This window comes from Emydura macquarii, unplaced genomic scaffold (genome assembly GCF_026122565.2).
Source record: "Emydura macquarii macquarii isolate MOO-44397 ecotype Brisbane River unplaced genomic scaffold, CSIRO-AGI_Emac_v2 contig_2897, whole genome shotgun sequence".
In the NCBI taxonomy this organism is placed as follows: Eukaryota; Metazoa; Chordata; order Testudines; family Chelidae; genus Emydura; species Emydura macquarii.
In genome coordinates, this window is record NW_027133034.1 from 36,383,607 (window position 1) to 36,405,855 (window position 22,249).

The window sequence follows — 22,249 nt, forward strand, 5'->3', positions numbered from 1 at the left end:
GTTTGAGGGCAGGAGTAAACATTTCACTAGCAAAACTCATGTTCTGCCATCTTGTCTGACGCAAAATATGCTGCTTGTTTACCAAGTGAAACATTGCACTTATTAAAAGTAAATTGATGGAAGCATTCTCCCTTCCTCTTTCCCATTAACTTACCCCTTCTGTGCATCCCCAACTATAACCAGTCTCCCTCCCTCATCCTCTACTTTAGAGGAATTTTCCATCAGCTCCTTCCCCTGCTTTCGGTGCTTTGGGAATTTTTCCCCTCCTCCCTCACTCTTCCCCACATTAAGATCTCCCACTTCCCGTTTTTCCCCTCTTCCTTCTCCATCTTGAACATATGCTTTCTGGTGGTGATAGAAACTAGGGCAGGGGTGGGGCATTTGAAAAGGAGCCTCTTTCCTTAACCTGTTTCTGTGTGAACTTGATAGTGCCCTTGTGTTGAAAGGGGACTGGTCTCCTGCCAAAAAGATATAAAATGTTAAACCAGTGATTCCCAACCTATGGCCCAGGGGCCAAAAGTGGCCTGTGGGGTTTTTCAGAGTGGCTTGCAGCTCCCCTCCTGCTGGCTGCAGAAGGGAGCCGCTGCCTAAGGACCCAGACGGAGTGTGTTTCCACACAGCTAAAAGACCGGTGCAGGCTCCTTTCTGCAGCCAAGGGGACGAGAGATCAGCACTCCCCTTGCCTTGGCTATAGCAGGAAGCATGGCAAAGTGCTCTGCCTGGGTCCCTAGGTGCTGGGGTCCTTGCTGGAGCCGGAGGGGAGCACTGATCTCCCGTCCCCCTGGCTGCAGAAGGGAGCCACTGCCTAGGGACCCAGGTGGAGCACACGAGGCTACGGGAGGCGTGTGGTTTCTCTGCTGCAGCCAGGGAGGCAGGAGATCAATGAGGAGGCAGCATCCTCGCTGAACTCCTTCCTTCTGGCTGCAGCGGGGGAGAAGGGGAGCTGCTGGCCGAGACTGGTGGCCCTTCAGGGTTGTAAAAATATCTGTGGCTCTTGAGCCAAAAAGGTTGGGAACCACTGAGTTAAACCTTTGTTTGTTTTTCTATTACAACGTTAAACAGTTAACTTGACACAAAACCACATACTGAATGATCTCTAACTCCCAAGGTAACAACCAGCACTAAAATCTTTTAACTTTAACAACACACAACAATTTAAAAAAATTAAGGCTTTCATTTGAACAATTGCCTGTACTTGTTTTCAGTATAGTCCTCTTACGGAAGGCACCCCCTGCTTGATAGTCCTTTTAGATGACACTAGATGCTATTTAACTCTCCTTTTTCATAACTTCCAAGGCCAGAAGGGACCGTTGTGATCATCCAGTCTGACCTGTGTAACACAGGCCATAGAACTGCCCCAAAATAATTCCTAGAGCCGGTCTCTTATAAAAACATCCAGTCTTGATTTTTAAATTATCAGTGATGGAGAATCCACCACAACCCTTGGTAAATGGTTTCAGTGGTTACTTATTCTCACCATCAAAAATGCACACCTTGGTTCCAGTCTGAATTTATCTAGCTTCAGCTTCCAGCCATTGGCTCTTGTTATACCTGTCTCTGCTAAACTGAAGAGCCTGTTATCAAATATTTGTTCCCCAGATAAATACTTATTGACTGTAATTGTCACCCCTCAATCTTTTAGTTGTATTTAACTGTCTTTTTGGGAGAAAAGGAGTTAGCTTAGGTAAGCATGAGCAGAGCTGGGTGGCAAACAGTTTCCCATTCTGTGAAATCACAAAAATTCAAAGACTTTCTGGTTCTGGATTGGGGCAACCTGAGACCTTTCAAAGTTTGTTTGTGAAGAACCAGAGAGAGACCACCACTGCAGAATAGCCCAGTGGTTAGGACATTCACCTGGAGTGTGGAAGAGACAGCTTCACAGCCCTGCTCTGAATCAGGCCTTGGCAGGGATATGGGAGACCTAGGTTCAAGTGCTCTCCCCTTCTTGTTTTTTCTGGATATCCCATCTTGGACCTGCGAAGCCTTCCTGACAAAAGTTGAGTCAAAACTGATATATTCTTGTGAAAAAGTTTGCTTTTACTGTGAATTGGCTTTCTCTGACACAAGCTTGGCTGAAAAATTCCTGACTAGCTCAAATCCTGAGCTGCTGCTGTTCTTGCAAAGTGTGATTCTGTTCCTTGTAAGACAAAATAAAACTCACACCGGGGGGGGAGGGGGGAGAAGAACAGCAGCAACAAAGGGAAAAGCAACTTCTGCTGCTGAAGCCTGCTTGCTGCTGGCAAGTCACAGACACAACACATACTTGTCAACCACTGTGAGGTCTGGCAAACTTTTATTGTGCCAGCTGTTTAAAGCTTTGCTTTTAGCTTGCTTTCCTGATTATAAACTCTCAGCAGTGTTGTAAAAGGAGGAGTTGACCTGGCCAGCTAAGCCAGATTCCTGTAACAGCTTGTCTGCAGACAGCTGTTGTGGGGATTTAAATGCATCTTCTGCTTATATTGATACTTAGTTCTACCTCAGGCATACATTTTACATGTGTATGCTCCTTTATGCCAGTATAACTGTATCCACACGAGTGGGTCTCTGGGGCCTGGTAGCCAATACTTATATTTGCACCCTGCCCGTCCCCTCCCTCGGCAGCAACGTCCCGTAAAGGGTGGGGGTCTGTGGGCCCATTTCCTGCTCTCCCCCACTGTGTGGGGGGGGGGGGTATGGCAGGGAGCAGGAGTGGGGGAGAGTGGGAAATAGGCCTACAGACCTCCTCCCCCAAGAGGCGCAGCCACTGCTGCCGACGGGGGGCGCAAATGTAAGTATGAGTGGGCTGTCCGGTGGCAGGGTGTGATGGGCTCTGCTCTGGAGCCCTGCCTTTGGCTGCCTGCCACCTGCGAGGCTGGGATCCCCATGGCACTCTCCTTGTGCCCAGCATGGGGGTGGAGGGGCCAGGCACAGCGCAGCTGCTGGGGATGTCAGCGGGGGGCAGCTCCTCCAAGGAAGGCCTCTCCATATCCCCCTTGGTACACCACTGATACAGATAATCCGTATAAAAACAGTTTGTAGATGAGAAGGCAAAAAGAGAAGAGGAGAAAAAGGTGGGGCAGGAAAACAATACACTTGGGCAGGAAGCAAGAGGAACCTTCGGTTCACATTTTAATGTTCAGGATTTAGCTGTGGCGGTGGATGTCACTTGGTGCCCTCTCTCTAGCCTGCTCTGGTTAACATACCTTTCAGGATCAGGATGCTGAAAGCCAAATCATGGTATGCTGAATGATCCCAGAAGAGACTGAGGACAGGCAGGGGGGATAGTAAAGCTTGCTCCTTCCAGTCTGCCTCTGTCAATGACACCTAGCTAGGCAATTTCCCAAAAGGGGTGGCAGCCTCATCCTCAATTACAATCCAAACACGTTTTGGAATTTCAATTATAAACACTTCTCCCTTTTCTAGAGTCATTCAACTCAACATTATTCCAGCCCATGACTTTAGCAGGGCCTTGAAGAGCTCCTGTCACAGTTCTTTTAACTTAAACAAGCCTGTTTGTACCAGTATTTCCTTTATAAACTTTATAGAGCTGGCTGAGCTGGACTTTTATTAGCTTGGACAACTTAAGACAGGCCTCTGTCAAACAGGGGCAGGAGGTGAAGCAGCCACTCCTGAGCACAGTCCAGTGGGCTCAGCAGAGATATGGGAAGGCAGGGGAGATGGGTGAGGAGCTACTTCCAGGCTGAAGGTCATAGCAGTTGCAATGGAATAGAGAGGAGGGAGGGGCTCAGGTGCCTGGGCCCAAGTAGGCATGAGCTCCACATTTCCACTCACTCTAGCTGCATTCATTCCTTCCTGGTCCCTTTGGACAAGCTGCAGGGGAGCAGCTGTGGCCCAGGACTCTGTGAACAAAGGGAGCTGTGGGCTAGTTGAAAGTGCCCGGTAGGCTGGCTCCAGCCCCCATGCCATATGTTTGACATCGTAGCCTGGTGTAGAGAACAAAATGAGCACTTGAAGTGTCAACAGGATGTCTTTTGTGGGCTGGCTTCAGTTGCATTAGGCTCTGCACATGGAATTCTGTGCTCTGAATTCAGGCAGTGCTGAATAACTGGTGGTTAACACTGCAGTTAGATTCCCCACCCAGTCACAAACAGAGCTCTGCTTTCCTACACTGGTTATCAAGAAATTAAAACAAAAAAATTACACAGCCCCCTTACTACATGTCAGTCTCTGGCTCCGAGTCAGCAACAAGGTCCAGTAAAGAGAGAAGTTCTTTAAAATTCTATTATTCCCTTTACCAAAATGTTCTCCTGACACCAAAAGGTCTGCCACATTACCAGATCAATGTAAGCTTAGATCTGATCCAAAATACCACACTGCCAGCAAATCTAAAACTAAAGGTTTGTTATAAAAGAAAACAAGAGATGTTAAATGGTCAAAGCAATCAGATACACACAAATGGCACTGCAGTTCAGCTGTATCAGATTCTCAGTAGAATTGTGCAGTTTCCAGGTTTGGTCAGTCCCTCTGGTGCGCATCTAGCACCTGGCTGGGTTTCAGTCCTTTAGTTCCACAGCTTCAGTTGCAGATGAGTTGATCCAGAGGTAGGAAACAGGAATGAAGACAAGGTGGAGCTGGTGCAGCTGCCTTTTATGTCCCTTTGCCCCATGGCTTGCCCCAAACATAGCCAGGCAGCACATGGCATGGAAAAGCCCCAGAGGCCCCTGAGCATGTTCTTACATGTCATGGTGACTCATAAGGTGTAGCTGCTGGGTCCTTTCACTGGATTCATCGTACCTTTCTCTTGATGGGCCATTAAGCAGGCTTAGTGCTGCTGCCATCCTGTCTGGGGGTGTCACCCAGAAACAGCACATGTTGAAATACAAATATGCTATACATATTTAGAACTTTATAATACAAAAGTGACACATCTAAAGGTGCTTATCAATCTTAGGGAATTATAACCTTTCCAATGGTACCTGCCATGGTGTGGCTCATATGACTTATTGTAATTTTGCAATATGGAGCTGAATAATATTATAAATGGTCACCCCAATCTAGACAAGGCCTAAAAGCAGTTTGTTCAAGGCTGGGAAACAAAATTCCACAGCAGGGTCTTTCCCATGTTTCCAAAATCTGTTCCCCAGAATCTCCTCCTGCCCCGCTCCCAGGTACTCTGGGCAGCCAGCTCCCCAGAAGGCCTGATAGCTGGGCAGCCCAGGCAATTTGATTCTGGAGAGATCAGAAACTCCAGACCATTTCTGCTGCAGAATTTAGTTTCCTTGACAGCTCTAAGCAATAGCCACATAAAAATGTCTAAACCTGTTAATCCTGTTAAATTCTTGCCCTCAGTAATAATAGCTTGTGGCAAAGAGCGCTTTTGCACTGCATAAAAAGTATTACTTTTTATTGATTTTAAAATGGAATTATTCAATGGATGAACTTTAATAGTTCAAAAGATTGGCATGCTTTTACTATTGAAGAACAAATATGATGAAAAAATTTTGCTGTAGGATTCTGTCCAAGTTGAAATCCTTGATAAATGCATGTAACAAGTCTTGAGTTCAGCTACCTATTTGAAGTGCTACCATCATTTTTAAAGCACTTGTGGTGCGCCCGCCCCCCCCCCCCCCCCCCAGTGCTACTAAATAGACAGTGAGTCATTTTGCATAAGGCTACAAGAAATTAAATTTAATATACCAGAAAAGGGTGTTGTTTACCTGTACAATAATTGGAGTTCTTAGAGACGTGTTGGCTTTATGGATTCAAAATCTGATGCCTGTGTGCACAGGATTGGAATTTTTTGGCCAGCAGCAGCCGCTGGGCCACACCTGTGCCTTTCAGTCTCACCTACGTAAGGGCATAAAGGGGACAGCAACAAACCAAACCTCAAGTTCTTTGCTAATACAGACGCCAAATGATATTAGTCTGCAGTAGTGAAGAAAGCAGGGTAGGTTGTGGAATACATAGAAAGAACATATCTGGAAGAGCTCCAGTTATTGAACAGATAAGTAACTCTCTCTTCTTTGTAATGCTGCTCTGGGTATTCCACCTCTGGTGACTCATAAGCAGCTGGCAAAAAACAAAGGTGGGTGCTGACTGGCGCACAGCTCTGCCAAGTCAAGCATCAGATCGAGATGCTTCTGTGGTGGAATAATGCTTAGTAAACGTATGTATGGTCTGCTATGTAGCTGTCTTACGTAAGTCAGCTGTGGGGATGCTTCTAAAAAAAGCCAGAGAAACTGGCTGTGCTCTTATGGAGTGTGCTTCAATCTGCCCTGCAGGTTCCAAAGTAGCTACTCTGTAGCACATTTTAAAACGCTGCAACCCGCTTAGATAACCTTTGAACTGAAATTGTCTGTCCCTTATATATTTCAGTAAAAGCAACAAAAAGCCCAGGAGAAACTCTAAAGGACTCTGGTCTTTATGCAAATAAAAAGACAGGGCCTGAAGAACATCCAAAGTCTGTAGCGTGACCTCGCCCTAGAGCAATGGCGCATGGAGGGGAGGAAAACCTGGTAAATATATGGACTGATTCAAGTGAAAGTCTGAGACACCTTTAGGAGAAACTTAGGGTGTGGCCTAAATGTAACCTTCTCTCTGCGGAAGAGAGGGTATTTGGTGGAGCTACCATAACAGCCTGCAATACACACACCTTGCAAGCTGAGGGTATTACTATGACTATGTCTTTATACAGAGAGGTATCAAAGACCATGTAAGCTAATGGCTCAAATGAAGGACCTAATAAACTCTGAATGATATTGAGATTCCCAGGACCGCGTGGGTTCTTGAATTGGTAGGAATTCTCAAACAAGTCCTTTGAGAAACTTGACCACTGATGAGTGGGGGAAGAAACAGTATGATCTTGAATCGGTGGATAATGAGCAGATATGGAAGTTAAATGGCTACATAATGAATGTATGGACATGCCAGAACCCTTTCAAGATTGGTTGAAACTTTCAGTGGAAACCAAGCAGGTAAGTAGCGGTCGGCAGGCAGGATGGCTGGCTGCCACGCTGCCTGATTCCTTATTTTTTGCAGCCTGCCTGGTGGATGTCCAGGTTCCCTGAAGTCCACAGTTCCCCCAGAGCCTGTCTGCTGGGCTGCCCTTCTGGCTGGTTAGGCAGGCTGCTTGGCTACTAGGCAAACCTGCAGCCCAACAGGCAGGGTCTGGGAGAAGCAGGGATCCCAGGCAGGCTTAGCAGGCGAATGGGGGAGCCAGGCAGCTGGCCAGCCAACCCTCCTGTCTTCCTCCCTCCCTCCCTCTGCCTGCTTGGTTTCCGTCAAAACTTTTGACAGAATCATGATGTTCCTAGGGAATGTTTTGAGTGTGTTAAATCAGCATTTTCCAGCAAACTGTTCCATCAGGAAATCACAAATTACAGTAGATAGGGTCATGAATTTTACAAGCTGTAAAGACGCCTGCTTTAGGCCATAAAACCATTAACTGGTGAGTTAGGAATCAACTAACTTTGTGCGCAGGGTATGCTATACCGGTGTCTTGCACTTTCCTCTGAAGCATCTGGTATTGGCAACTGGGATAATAGCCTGTAAAGGGTTAAAGTGGCTCCAAAGAGAGTGTGATAGGCCACACTGATGGAGAATCTACCACATCCACATATAAATTGTTCTAATGGTTAATTACCCCCACTGTTACATTTGCAACCTATTTCTACTCGGAATTTGTCTACCTTCAGCTACCAGCCATCGGCTCTCATTATGCACTTGCCCACTAGAACAAAGAGCTCTCAACTATCAGAAGTCTTCTCCCTCTCTAGGTATTAATAGACCATGATCAAGGCACCTCTTAACCTTCTCTTTCATAACTAAATAGAAAGCAACTATAGGGTGTGATCATTAATACCATTAGAGGTGAATTAGCGCTTTTTATCATGATTGTTTGATTATTTTTTTCAGAATTTGTCCAGCTAATTATGATAAACCTGGCGTTGACTTATTTTCCTTCATTAATATTTCAGGGACAATTAGGTGCTATTGCTTTCCAAGAAAACGCTCCGTTTGTCTGTTTTGTAGGACTCGGATTTTGATTGGTTCACTATGTCTGTACACAATAGTGTGGAAAGAGGGAAAAGTTAACAACTAAGTTAATTCATTTTGTGATAAAGAAGAGAAAAGGGAAAGGAGACCAAGTAGCTCTCTGAAATGGCAGAAAGCTGAAGCAAAGACTGACTTTCATAGAGGTGACCGTCATTTATCAGTGCAAATTAAAATTGACCACACACATCTGTATTTCAGTTAGAACAAGGGTAATGAGCTTACCTTCATACAACACCCCTTATCCTGAAGAATCAAGTGCAAACTGATATACAATGGACTGAACTGTACCAACAACCATTTATACTAGCCAACCTGCTGTCTTCAGAGGCCATCCTAAAATATCCCCAAATTTACTGAGTACAATTCTATTTTTCTCCACCTTTATGCAGTGACTACTTGTTACAGTAGTTGAATTATCAGCTTCTTTGAGTAGTTGATTAAAGCAGGTTTCAGTCTAGAGATTTTCACCCCAGAGAACCATATTTCATCAGTGACTGAGTGATCCTTATGTACAAACTGTTTCACATTGTCCAGCACTTCCTGAGGATTGGCTTACTGGGGGCTCAGAAACAATAACACATTATAACCTTCCGTGTACACTCCTCTGAGCTTGGTTGTAGGGTTTCTTCTCCAAGTCTTCCTCTCTCTCCTTGTTTCCTCTCTAGAAAGTCTCTCTGACCTCCCATATATCAAGTTGGAATTAATGAGCCACAATGAACTGGTTAGGCCTGGTCTACACTTACCTTGAAATTTGGCAGCAGTCGACAGGAGTTACGCAAGCTACACAGAGTAGCTTGCATAACTCCGTCGACTTCGTAACTCCTCTTCTACGCGGCATCTTCACTGTGCTGCACCGACGGGAAATGCGTTCCCATCGACACAGCGCTACGCCGCTTGAGGGGGTGGTTTTAACGCATCGACTTCCAGATCAATTGAGCGGGTCTTCACTGAAGACAACAGAAGAACCCTGCTACCCTATTTCAGCCATTGTTTAATGGCCACAAATGGCTAGGATCACTGTCTTATGTCACATCAGAAAGATTGCACCAGCACAGTGCCCCATAGCCTTAAACTGGGGTTTTGATTCAATACTTACTGAGAGTAAGCGTGTCCATTTACTGAAAGAACAGCACCACTTCCTGCAGCACCTAAATGTTTCTTATTCTCTGTCTTAATTTCAACAAATGAGGAATCTATAGATGTATCTCCCCTTTTTTCTGTTACATTTGCTCCCCCACTTCCCTTCCCCCTCCCCCCTGCCGCACACACACACACACACACACACACCACACAGTTAGTTTAAACACAATTGTCTTTTCTGACTTCTTTCTCTTTGGTTTTTAATCTGATACTTTCCCTATAAGATGAGTCTATATTTTTTAAATACCCCCTCCTTCCTTCCTAAACTGGTAATTAGGTTTTATGATTTTCCCCCCTCAATAATGTCTGACATCAGCAGTGACTAATGACTCCTATTTTTGACTTCTGATGCCAGCAAAATGGACTTGTAGCAAGACTAGTCATGGCCAATTAATTGTTCATGAAAGTTAGCGATGTGTACAGTCATCTCGTTTAGTTTTAGAGTACAGCTCTCCTATTGGTTTAAAAGCAGATTTATGTCACAGGTGAATGTAAACACTACTCACTGTGCTGGAATAAAACAAAGACATTAACTATGCCTGATGGAATCAGATTGCTGGTTGTTTAACCTGTGCTGTGAGAAGTGTGTGTTTAAAAACAACTCCCAAATTTAACCTGGTCAGAAAGCAGCTTTTGAACACAGCATTTAGCAATGGCGTATGTAAAGTTTAGGTCAGTGTCCCATCTCCAATATTGGCCTCTTGGTACTCTAATGGAAAGTACTTTGAAAGCACGTGGGCTGTTGTGCAATGCTATACTAAGAAGGAAGCCTCTTTCCGAGTACTCAAACTCTTTATAAGGGTTTATCATAATTTTCCTGTAAAGAAATCTCTGCTGGCCAGTTCCAATATTACACTCTTTCCTAAATGATGCACCCTGGAAGAGAATGCAAGGAGGCCAAAGTACTTGAGAAGGGTAAATTATAGCAACTGAACTATGAAGAAGCCTGACCACAAGAGAAAAGTACAACTAAAATCAAGTCTTTCTCTAGCTTGGGTCCCTTTTCTTCTTAGATTTGTAACTATCTTTTTTCTCTCTTCCTGTAAATGGGTAGTGACTCAGTATAATTAAACTGTGTTAGCTATGCCTATGCCAGCTGGCCAACACTGGTCCCTACCATAAACTTGCATATTTCCTGCTTGAATTAAGCCTTGGCTTGCATTTGCTGGAGGCAAACTTCAGCAATGTTACATGTTTCTCTGAGTTATCCAGGAAACAGTAGCTGCTTTATTAATCATTTATAATTATTTAACTTTTCTTCAGAGACTGCTAGTAATGTGCAAACTAACTATTGGGTCACAAATGCTAACGGGTGACCATCAAAATGTTCAGTTCTCCTAAGCATCCCAAAGTTCAGCCTGTTTCTACCCAGAGCTTTACTAGCCAAGACTGGGCCTTTTCACGAGATTTACAGATGATAGCCTGGTTGTGACTGAGCCAGAACTGTTGCGAAATTACCTTTGAGCCTGGTCAAATCCTGGAGGTGCAGGGACTCATGCAAACACTATTTAAACAAGAATTTAACAAGTTTTTCAAACCTCAAAATAGATCCATAAGTCAAATACTGGGTGAATAGTTGGGTCAGTTCTTTAACCAAGCCAGTTCCCCCATCCCTAATTCCTGCCCATTCTTCCCTATTACTGTTGCAGCGTCCGGGTTGTTTAATATTATTCATACATCGCTGGTGATGTTACACAGCCTGCCCTTTGTTCTCTATGTTCTTTAATTCTTTCCAAGCAGGTATGTACTTTTGTGTCTTATCTGTTTGCTTTGAAGGCAGGGAATCTTTATTTTTATCTGATTAGATTCAGTCTATTTTACTACAGTCAGTGTAACTCGACTCTCCGAAACCCTGAGATTCATTCTCCCATAAAGGAACAGCAAATGTTAACCTTTGAGATGTAATAAAAGGCTCACAAACTGGTGTCCCATATGCAAAGTATAAACTCTTTCCCCTTTCTCTTTTAATCTGTATTATAATTTTTCTATTTTTTAATGAATTTAGGTTTTGGATTGACAGATTTGAGATCTGAAGTCCTCCTTTTAGCTGCAGAATATGAAAAGATTCTTCTGAAACTAATAATGTTTTATGCAGTGACCCCCCTAATGCTTGCTTGGAAGAACTGCCAAAGTTTTTCAGAAGCGCAATGCTATAAAAAGAAAATAGGTCACACGGTCTTGGAGATGTACTCTGTGGTTTGTTGATTAGAGATCAAGCTCAATCTTACTATGGTTTCCAGTCCACCGCCTACTTACATTGCAAAGTTGTAATGGTTGCCTTTGCTAGACTTAGGAAGCAGATGGCCCTGATGTTAATGGGCTGACACAATTTTTGAAAAGTCAGAAGCAGGTATTCAGGCAAAAACGCCTCTATGATTATTCAAGTAATTATTGGGATTGTCGATGGAAAATGATATTGAGAGACTCAAATAGCTATCTGTATGTGGAATTGCCCAGTCTGCCTATGCAATGGCAGGTGGATTTTCAGATGCAGAACACAGGCCTTGAAAAAGTGGCCTTTTCTGTTCAATAAGCCATGATGAGTGAGTTGGGAGCTTGAAAACAGATCTACCTGCTACGAGAGATGGAGATGGGAGATGGAAGAGCTAAACTGAAAATGGGACTATGAATATTTGCAAATCATTCGACAATTGTGGTTTTTCATGATTTCTGCAAGAGCTTGTTTCTGGTCAAAATATTTCAATAATAGCGGACGTGGAAGGTTATACTAATAAGTTTGTGTATGTCTCCCTGTCCTCACTATTCCAATACTTGGCAGAATGTTTATGCCTAATGCAGTATGGCTAACAAGCAGCCTCATGCATCTGCATGAAAAATTGCACAGAGGCAAGAGTTAATTCGTTTACAAGCTTGAAAAACTGAATTCTACTTGATTTCCTGGCAGTTGAAAGTGTGTCTATAAATAGAGAAGGACAATTCAGATAGCTATTCTGCCTATATTATGACTGTCTCTAATTATTGTAATGCTAAGGGCCACATTTACAAAGGTACTTAGGTGCCTAGTGGGATTAAAAGACATGCTTAAGCTGGTTAGGTGCCTAACTCCCATTGACATTCAATGGGAGTTAGGTTCTTTTGTAAATCACTAGACCCCTATCTGCATGTTTAGGTACCTAAACATCTTTGCAAATCTGGGCCTACATGGTTTAAAAAAATCCTCTCCTAGGAGTTTTGCTCCTCTCCCCTATATTCGTCACCCGACTATTTCCAGCCCATTTATAGTTGCTATTTTTACTCAGGCCCTTCGTATCAATTACATTGTACATTCTTAAGGGTAATAGCCTTGTCTTATTTTTTTATGTTAATGAGCCTTGCATGACTATGGCATTGTATAAAAACTGAGCCTCAATTTGCTACCAGATTGGGCCTCAAACAAACTTAGATTATCTTTGGCTATGCAAGAGTGAGCTAAAGGTTATCCAGTATGTAAATCCTGAGTGCAATGTAGCCACATGATGTGAGAACTGAATTTTATAGACACATGGTTCTTACTTCTAAACTATCTAGTCTGTTGTATGTCAATTAATTGCTTAGATTGCCTTTTTGCATCTTCTCTGTGATAGCAATTTGCTTCCTGAAAAACTTGGGGTTCATCTGCACAATGAAAATCTGCAGCACCGAGTCTGAGCCCCACTCTCCTGACTCAGGTTGCAGGGATATAAAATTGCAATGTAGACATTTTGGCTCGAGCTGGAGTCTGGGCTCAGACCCCGCAAAAGTGGGGTGGGTCTCAAAGCCCAGCCTCTAGCCTGAGCCCAGATGTCTATCCTGCAATTTTATACCCCCACAGCCCAATTTTATATCAAGTCAGCTGACCCGAGCCAGCCACAGCCATGTTACGGTTCTTTAATCACAGTGTAGATATCTGACAGAGTGCTGAAAGTCAGCAGCTGAGCCAGCACTCTGGTCACTGTAAATCCAGTTAGTTCCCCTGGAAAGGGCCCGATTGAGGGAAGGAGTAGCTAATTAGCCACTAATTTGCCTGGGCTGGGCAAAGCTAAGGAGGTAAGTATCCCATTAACTGCAAGAGTAGGAAAGGAGCAAAGGAAGTGCAAGAGGGTGAGGAGAGAGAGAGGGAGAAAGGCTAGCAGGGCCAGGGTAAAGGGAGCTCTGTGTGGAGAGGTCTCTCTTATGATTTCATAACACTGTAAATGAGAATTGCTGCACAGGACTGTTAGAGGGTGGGAGTGGATAAAACAAATAAAGTACACAGAGGTGAATACAGACAGGAGGTGTCAGAGCCAGTTACATGAGAAGACAGGAGCAGAGGGCCGAGTCCTGTCACAAATGGGGGCTTGTCATGGATCTTTCTTCTCCGTGCTGATGGAGAATCTGGTGCTGGAGCCGGTGCAAAGGTCTGGCAGTCCAGGCAATGGATGAGACATTGCAATGGCTCATAAAACTGCAGAAGACCTTCCAGCAGTCCCACCGCCGGAGAGATGGTCCTTGCAACAGAAAAGTCTTCAGGACTTTATTCAAGAACAAGATCATGCACAGCAGCAGCTTCTCCAAGGTGCAGCAAATAGCAACCAGGCATAGGTGGTAGGCCTCTGTAAAATGGGCCCTGTGGATGACCCCAGTGCAATCTTGGTCACTTTTGAAAGAGTAGCTATGAGTGCAGGTTGGGACAAGGAAACGTAGGCCCTATAGCTAGCACCCTTCTGGACAGGGGAAGCTCAGGTGGCCTACATGGCTCTACGTGACAAGCAAGCATGGGATTATGATGGGGCTAAGGTGGCCACCCTAGATCAGGTGGTCTTATCCACTGAAAAGTACCAGCAAAAGTTTGGGGCTGCTAGATGGACTGGGGGGGTGGGACAGGCATGTTACAGTCCCCAGAAACTGATGGACTGGTCTACTTGCTGGTTGAGGCCAGACACACAGACTGAGGCTGAAATCATGGATGTAGTACTTTTAGAACAGTTCCTGCTGAGCATCCCTGAGATGCTGGGTATGGCTCAGGAGGCATCAGCCCATCATCCTAGATGCTGCAGTCAAGCTCACAGAAGAGTCTGTAGCTGTGGATATCCCCAAGAAAGAGGGTTGACCATTCCAAGGAAGGTTGGAGAACCCCAAGCTGGAAAGGTCAGAGAGAAGACAAGGGAAGAACCTAAGAGGACTCTGGCTGGAACTTGGGGTATTGTCTGTTACCAGTGTGGGCAACCAGGACATAAAAAGAAATTGTCCTTATCTGGGTTTGGAGAGTTCTGCGGTTGGGCAGGGGCTCTTGGGCATGGAAGGAAAAAGAAACTACTACAATTTCTGTAAAGGTTGGAGGAGGTGTAAAAGGTGTCTGGTGGAAACTACCCCAGCCTGTTCACTAGCAAAGAAGGAATTGGTAAAGCCCCACTGGATGCTCCCAGAGCAAAGTTGTGGCTTTAATGCATCCAGAGGGTCTAAGAAACATCCCATCTCATCATACAAGGCATCATACTAGGCATGGACTGGAACTCCTTCCCACTGTGGAGACAGGTTGTGGTCTAGAGTCCCCTGTGGGGAGGAATAAAACCCTCAAGGGATCAAAAGGAGAACTAGACCTAGAAGGGTTAGAAAACACTAGACAAAAAGAATGCAAGCTGGGGAAAAAAAGTAAGAAAAAGGAGGCTCCCTAGAGACAGAGGGGAAGAAAATACAACTTAGCCTTGCGGGATAAGGACAACCTGTACTTGTTGATGGGTTGGGTGGTCACCCAAACAGGAGAAGGGACCCCAGGAGCTGTTTGGAGGCCTGAGTGAACGTGAGACCCCAGGTATCTAGGAGGGTGAAGGATGCCAAAGGGCCCTACTACAGAACAAAGGGGGCAAGAGAGGGGAGAGAGTTCCACCAGAGTGCACCTGTTGTGAAGACCTATGGGCTGAGAAAGACTTGTGGGCAGGGGTTGTCCTCAAATGTGATTTTTGTGTGTGGAGAACGGGTAGACCCCATAAGGCGACCCTGGAGGAACATCCTGGAGGTGAAGAAGGCCTCAAAGAGAGCAGCATTTCCAGCAAAAGAGGGAGATCCCATAAAAAGAGAAACTTTTCCACCAGATGAGGGGGTGGGGAGAGGTGTGTGACAGAGTGCTGAGAACCAGGAACTGAATCAGCACTCTGGTTACTGTGAAACTAGTTAGTTCCCCTGTAGAGGGCCTGATTGAGGGAAGGAATGGCTCATTACTAGCCCAGCCTGGGCGGGAGAATGCTAAGGAGACAATTAGCCCGTTAACTGTAAGAGTTAAGAGAGAAAAGGAGCACAGATAGGAAGCACAAGGTGAGGAGGAGGAAGACAGTGAGAAAGGCCAGCAGAGCCAGGGTAAAGGGACATATCTGCTTAGAGAGATCTCTTCCCTCTCTTATGATTGTATAATGAAGTGAAGAATGTTTGCCAATTGAAAGCCCATGGGCAATTTTAAGTCAGCAAAAGATTGCTTTCAACATAAGTAGGCCACAACAATGGGCTTAATGCTGCTAAGTGTTCGGACGGACACTGCAGGGTCTTTAATGACTACCAGCAGTCAGAACCCTGATTTCTTTTTTTGATGTCTCATTTTCCAGTCTTGCAGCACTCCATGTTAATCATAGAGTCTGTATTGACTCAGAAGGAGCAATGTTGCCAACCGAATCATCAACAACTCCACTTCCTGCACCACCTTCTAAGACCAAGTATTGACCAAGCCTGACCCTGACTGAGCTAATGAGATGTCAAAATCACAGCCAGTGACTGCATGTCTACAGGTGTACTTGTAAGGTGTTACAAAGATCAGCGCCAGAGATGTTTGTCTTTTTATAATTAGCTGTAGCCATTGATGATTTACACCACGCAAATCCCGTGTTACAAACAGACACTGAAGTGGCATCACACGATGAGCAAGGTGTACTGTTTGCTACAAGTTAGAGGCAGCGAGCTCACTGAGCACATAGAGAGAATGGGACTCCAGCTAGAAGTCTGGAAACTTCTCTCTCATACTTCAGCTGACCCAAAAACAAGGGGGTGAAGTACCTAGAAAAGGCAAGTCGTATTTGATGTCTCTAGCTTTGGCCACTGCCTAGGGAGGGTTTGAATGTCAACAGTCAAAGTAGAGATGCAGCTCTTTAAAAACAAAGAATTGCAGCAGAAATAAGGGAAGTCAATTATAAGTACAGGAACAAATAGCTTATTAAGACCCAGGCTTACATGAGTACTCATCCCTTGAAGTCTAGGAAGTGTCACTGAACAAGTGGGTGTATGATGGGAAAGCCTGTTTGTAATAAGCAAACAGGCAAGTTATTGCGTGTGGCTGAAACTCGCTGTGTGCCTGTCTTCCTGCACTCTTCTGCAGTTGTGACTTGTCTGTTGTTCGCATAGGATTACAGATTGTTTGGCTTGTAGAGCTAAATGGCCATTTAGATCTCCATCTACTATTAAAATAAACTTGGGGCTGCCCCAGTATCCCTGTCATAGGCCTCTCTTGAAGGCGAGACCGCCAGTCAGATGAGATTACAGGGTGATGAGGTGGATATGAACAAATGGGAACAAGAATCACTCTCCCTGGTGATACCAGCTCTTCAAAAGTTGCATCACCTAAGCATCTGTCTAAAGTGCCTAACAGTGTGTTATCGAAGTGTCTCCATAGGGTGGGATCCACAAAGAGGTTTAGGTATAGCAATGCAGAATGTCGTGGTGCCAAAGTTTTAGACACCTAGGAAGTCACAGGAACAAACCCGCTATCTAAAAAGCCTGAGTTAGGCTGCCTATACAATGAATGGGGAGAGAGAAGCATCCAAAAACGTGTTCCACAAAGGCCAGCATTCTCAGTGGGGAGTCAATGGGAGCTGCCCAAGAGAGGTGGGTGAAAGGCCCACCCCTCTCTGAGATAGGTGCCTAAATCTGGGCTGCAGGGAGGCAGTTATCTCTGCTTAGCAAGTCATGAACAGGAACCTGCTGTCTGTGGTAGTTTCTTGTAGGAATGAGGTAAGTGCCTGCCCCACCTAACACAAAAGAGGGAGACCGTGGTGCCCACCTTTACCTTGTATCCCAACAGTTAGCTGGGGTGTGGGAAACCCAGATTCAATCCACCTCTGCCAGGGGGTGGAATAGGGAAAAGTGTTTTTGATGAAGGATCTCTCACTTCTCAGGAGAGTGCTTAACCACTGGGCTATATAGGATAGTCTGATTGAGGGGGAGGGAGGGCGCCCTCTGTCTCCCCTATTGAAGCGGTCCTGCTGTGGATAAATAATGAAAGAGTGATTGGAGCAGGGGGAGTAGACCTGGGGTCATCCACCTCCCAGGTGAGTGCCTTAATCACGGGAGTACAGAGTTCACGCAGAGTGACTGTGTAATGGTCATTTAAATATTTATCCACAATGCAGTAGTTTCAACAGGAGAGAGACCGAGGGAATCCCACAGCAGGATATCCCATAGCTCAGTGAGTAGTGCACCCACCCACCCCTTAGACATGGGTGACTCCACTTCTCCCCCAGGTGAATGCTTGAACCACTGGGCGCCATTGATGGGATGCACATCCCTATCTTAGCGCCTGACCACCTAGTGACCGAGTACATATACCGCAAGGGGTACTTTTCCATGGTCCTGCAGGGCCTTGTGGATCACAGGGGTCATTTCACCGACATCTATGTGGGGTGGTCTGGGAAGGTGCATGACGCACGTGTATTTCATAACTCGGGGCTGTTCTCTAAGATGCAGGCGGGCACTTTTTTCCCAGACCAAAATATTCAAATTGGGGGGGTATGGAAATGCCCATAGTGATCCTGGGGCATCCTGCTTACCCCTTGCTCCCCTGACTAATGAAGCCATACAGCGGGCACCTTGACAGAGACAAGGAGTGTTTTAATAACAGGTTAAGCGGTTGCAGAATGGTTGTAGAATGTGCCTTTGGGTGTTTAAAGGGTAGATGGAGGAGTTTCCTCACTAGGCTGGACATGATTGAGAAGACACCTCCCTTCTGTGATATCTGCGTGCTGTGTTCTTCACAACGTGGGTGAAGCGAAGGGTGAAAGGTTCCCGCAGGGTTGGGCTGTTGAGGCAGAAAGGCTGGCCGCCAATTATGAGCAGCCAGATGCCAGCACTACGCTGAGAGCTAACCACGGAGCACTTTGCATTAGGGAAGCTTTGAAAACCAGGTTCTGCAATGAGATGCAGGACTGATTTCTGTTCCTGTATGTTGTTTGCCTTTGGTGAAACCCGCCCCATCCATATCTGTACCTGCCAAATCCCTCCAGAACAAGATATGATTTAATAAAGAAATGTGTAGAAATGATGCTTAACTTTATTTCTGAACATTCAAGTCATAGGGGAAGGAGAGAAGTGTTCATTCACTGTCTCAAGGGATAGGATGGTAGCTTGCTGGACAGATGTCAGCATGTCCACCACTGCTTTCTACTCGCCTCCACCAGGGTGGAGGTGAGCACGTACTGCAGCCTGGACAGTCTCCTCCTAGACCTCTTGGGGGCAGGGGAGGGGGAGGGCAGCAAAGCCCTCGGTTGAGGAGCATTATGGAGAGGCTGCAGTGGGCCTCTGTCCTTCCTCCGCTCCTCCTGAAGCTCCACAAGCCACCGGAGCATGTTTGCCTGGTCCTGCATGATTCGCAGCATCTCCTGCGTGGTACTGCAATCAGGCCCCATCATTTCTCTGCAACTCTCCCTGTCAATGTCCATATTCTGGGACAAGGTCAGCCACCACGCTCGGAGCTCTGTCTCTGCGGCCGCTGAAGCGTTCATGAGCTCGCCAAACATGTCAGCTCCATTTTGTTTTGTTTTTTCCTCTTTGGTCTTTCCACAGCATTTCTTGAGAGTCGGTCCAATGCTGAGGTGTCTACAGAATGAAAGAAAAATAACAAAATAGCCACTGTTAGCATAGTGAAGAAAATGATAAAACTGCAACCATGTAGAAAATGATCCCCTGATACAATGTAGACAATAATCGCCATGCAGTGCACAGGGCAAACACAGATCCTCATTCCATTCCTGACGTCCCGGAAGGGGCTGCCCGCTGTCCCCTTACAGAGAGGATCTGAGGACAGCGTGATGAGGCGGGGGAAGTCTCTGCTGGTATTTTAAACCCTTACAGAGAGGAACTGCAGAGAACGTGGGGTGGGAGAAGGGGGGGTCTCTGCTTAAAACACAGATTTGCTGGACACAGCGTGGAACCAGCAGTGTTCCGCCATGATGCAGGCTCCATTGATTGCAGCGAAGTATCCTACCGTGGAGGGAGGAACAAGGCAGCCCTCCCCTGAAAACTTTTGTGAAGGATAACAGATTACATACATGAACGTTTCCATGAGATATCAGCTGATGGTAAACGTAGCATTTCTCATCACAGAAATAAACTGTTCCCTGGATAACCCCCCAGTACAGTCACCAAAACTCCTAAAATCCCCTGCCTGCCTCCCACCCCCAATGTAAAAGGACAGAACTGCTAAGAAGAAAAAAAACTCACCAGATGTGCCTTCCCCGGGATCATTAGCGCTGTCCTGTGTGCTGCTGGACTGCTCGGGGGTCAGGAATAGGTCCTGACTTTTAGGGAGAATGGACACCCCGCTCTCCTGCACCCTGCTCTGTTCAGCTTCCTCCTCCTTCTCCACGGAGTCCTCATCATCGTCCATGGACTGTGACCTAGCGGAGGTATCGATGCTGCAGGGCGGCACCATGTGGGATCACCGCCGAGAATTGCGTGCACCTCATCATAGAAGCGGCATGTTTTGGGCGAGGAGCCAGAGTGGCTGTTAGCTTGCCTGGCTTTCTGATATGACTGACACAATTCCTTGAACTTCATGCGGCACTGCTGAGCGTCCTTCTTGTGTCCCTTCTCCAGCATGCCCTGGGATATCTTCCCATAAATGTCCAGATTCCTTTTGCTGGCTCTGAGCTGAGCCAGAACGAACTCCTCGCCCCACAGACCGATGAGATCTAAGATCTCTGGTCGACTCCATGCTGGAGCACATTTGGGCTTTGCAGTAGCCATGTGGAGAACAGTGACAAAGCTCTCTCCACGCTGGCAGCACAGGAACTGAAAATTCAAATCTTCCCAGGGCTTGAGAGGAGGGGACATTTCCTGGTAGCGTGACCAAAGAGCAGCACAGCACGACTGTCCAGAGCGGTCAGAACAGGGCATTTTGGGATACATTCCAGAGACCAACAAATTCGATTTAAGTGATGTTGTGTCTACACTGACACTAAATTGATTTAACAAATTCAATTTAGGCACTACACCACTTGCAGAGGTGGTTTTATTAAGTCAATTTTCAGGTGACTTAATTCGAATTAACAGTGGTGTCAGTGTAGACACAGGTGTACGTAGGTCGATGTAAGTGACTTTACGTCAACCTACGTCACCAGTGTAAACCAGGCCTCAGACAGCCTCTGAGCATGCCTACCAGGTTGAGCACTGCATATGACTTGGCAGCTAAATGCCTATCTTCTCCTGGTCCGTGGATGGCTCTGGGGCTAGGTGGGAGATAGGTGCCAAAACCCCAAGAGTGAGGCAGCAGTGTGCATGCTCAAAGGCAGAAACATAAGTACCTAGGGAACTTTCAACCTGAAAATTTAGGCATGAAGTCAGATTCAGTGCCTACAGGCATCCAGTATTGTGGATTGTAGTGGGACATAAGTGTGTAAGTAGATCTGGGGATCTAGATTTTCCTCTCCACAAGAATTCAAGGCTTAGTTTAGTTTATAGCAGAATCTGAGAGACTACGGTACTAAGCACTTCTTACATGCCTCCAGAGTGATTATGCACAATGCATAATTTTTTCCTTACACCAAGTCTACTGAAACTACTCTCTAAGAAGATTAATAATGAGCACAAAAATGTTCAGGGAAATAAAATTCCCTGTGTCACCACCCACCCTAAGGATGTGTGTCATATCTTCCTTGTTCCTTTTAAATGTGCTGTGTTCTATTAAAATGGCTCTGGCCCCTGAGGGCACCCTCTGCCTCAGCATGCAAAGGGTTATCACACCTCTTACAAAACTACTAACTTTTAAAAAGAGTCCTTGTATTACACAAAGTTGGAAAAGCAAACATGCTGATGTTCTAGACAAGGCTCTATATTTAATTATACAAGATTAAAAATAAGGAGCACTCATTAGATGTGTATCTTGGGCTAGATTAAGTTCCTTTCTGTAAAGTGTCACGTTATATACCACTATATGGCAACGTACAGCCTGTCAAAATAACTATAACAATAATAATTTTGACCTGATACAGTAAAATGACTTTGATCCATATGGATTCCCAAAGTGTTTTATCCAACCTTTGCTGACTACTTGTATGCACAATATATATTGGGGAACTATGCCAACAAATGAAATCCAGCAGCAGTTTAAGGCTCTGATCCTGCAAGACACTGAGGGCTCTCGCCCAGCATACGTCAGTGGGTGCTGAGGGAACACAACGCGCTGTAGGATGTGTTTGACACATGTCAGGCGTGACTTAGAGCAACGTCATTCAGAAATTTCTGATAGGAAGTGAAAAAAGAAATTTAGAACTAGTATTTTGTGGGTCCTTCATTCAGATTTTTAGTTGGAACAATGCAATAGCAATCTCAGTCTCTCAGGTTATTTTTAGCTCAGATCCTAGTTTGCAGCTGAGGCTGAGTGAGTGGAAAGGTGGTGGTAAACCTCTGCTATGCCCCATGCTGATCCTGGGGTAATTTGGTTGTCAGGACAGTCCCAGGCATAAGGTAGATACTATGCCCCCAGACCTATCCCTATGCCGTGGGCCAGGAGTGAGTGACACTCGAGCAGATGCCGTGGGTAGGGAGGAACCTCTGGCCACATATCCACTTGGTGTAAGGCGGTTCTGTGCTAAGCAGTCGTTGCAGGGCATCATATTTTTGAATAGTTAATTTGGGGGCTGTGGGGCATCGGCGGGTATTTAGAATGGTATGGTTTCTCCAAGACATGCAAATGGCTTTTGCACTTGGCTGATTGCACGTTCATCATGAGTCCTAGTGCCAGTGTGCTTCCTTGTGCGTTGACTCAAGTTCTAACAAAAATGTTTCCATGCAGCGCAGGAGGGAGATTCTGGTGGCTGGTCGCTGACAATGGCAGCAGGAGTTCAGGCAGCAACTGCTTTGTGGCGGTGGTTGCTGGGGATGTTCATTGGTCAGTTCAAGG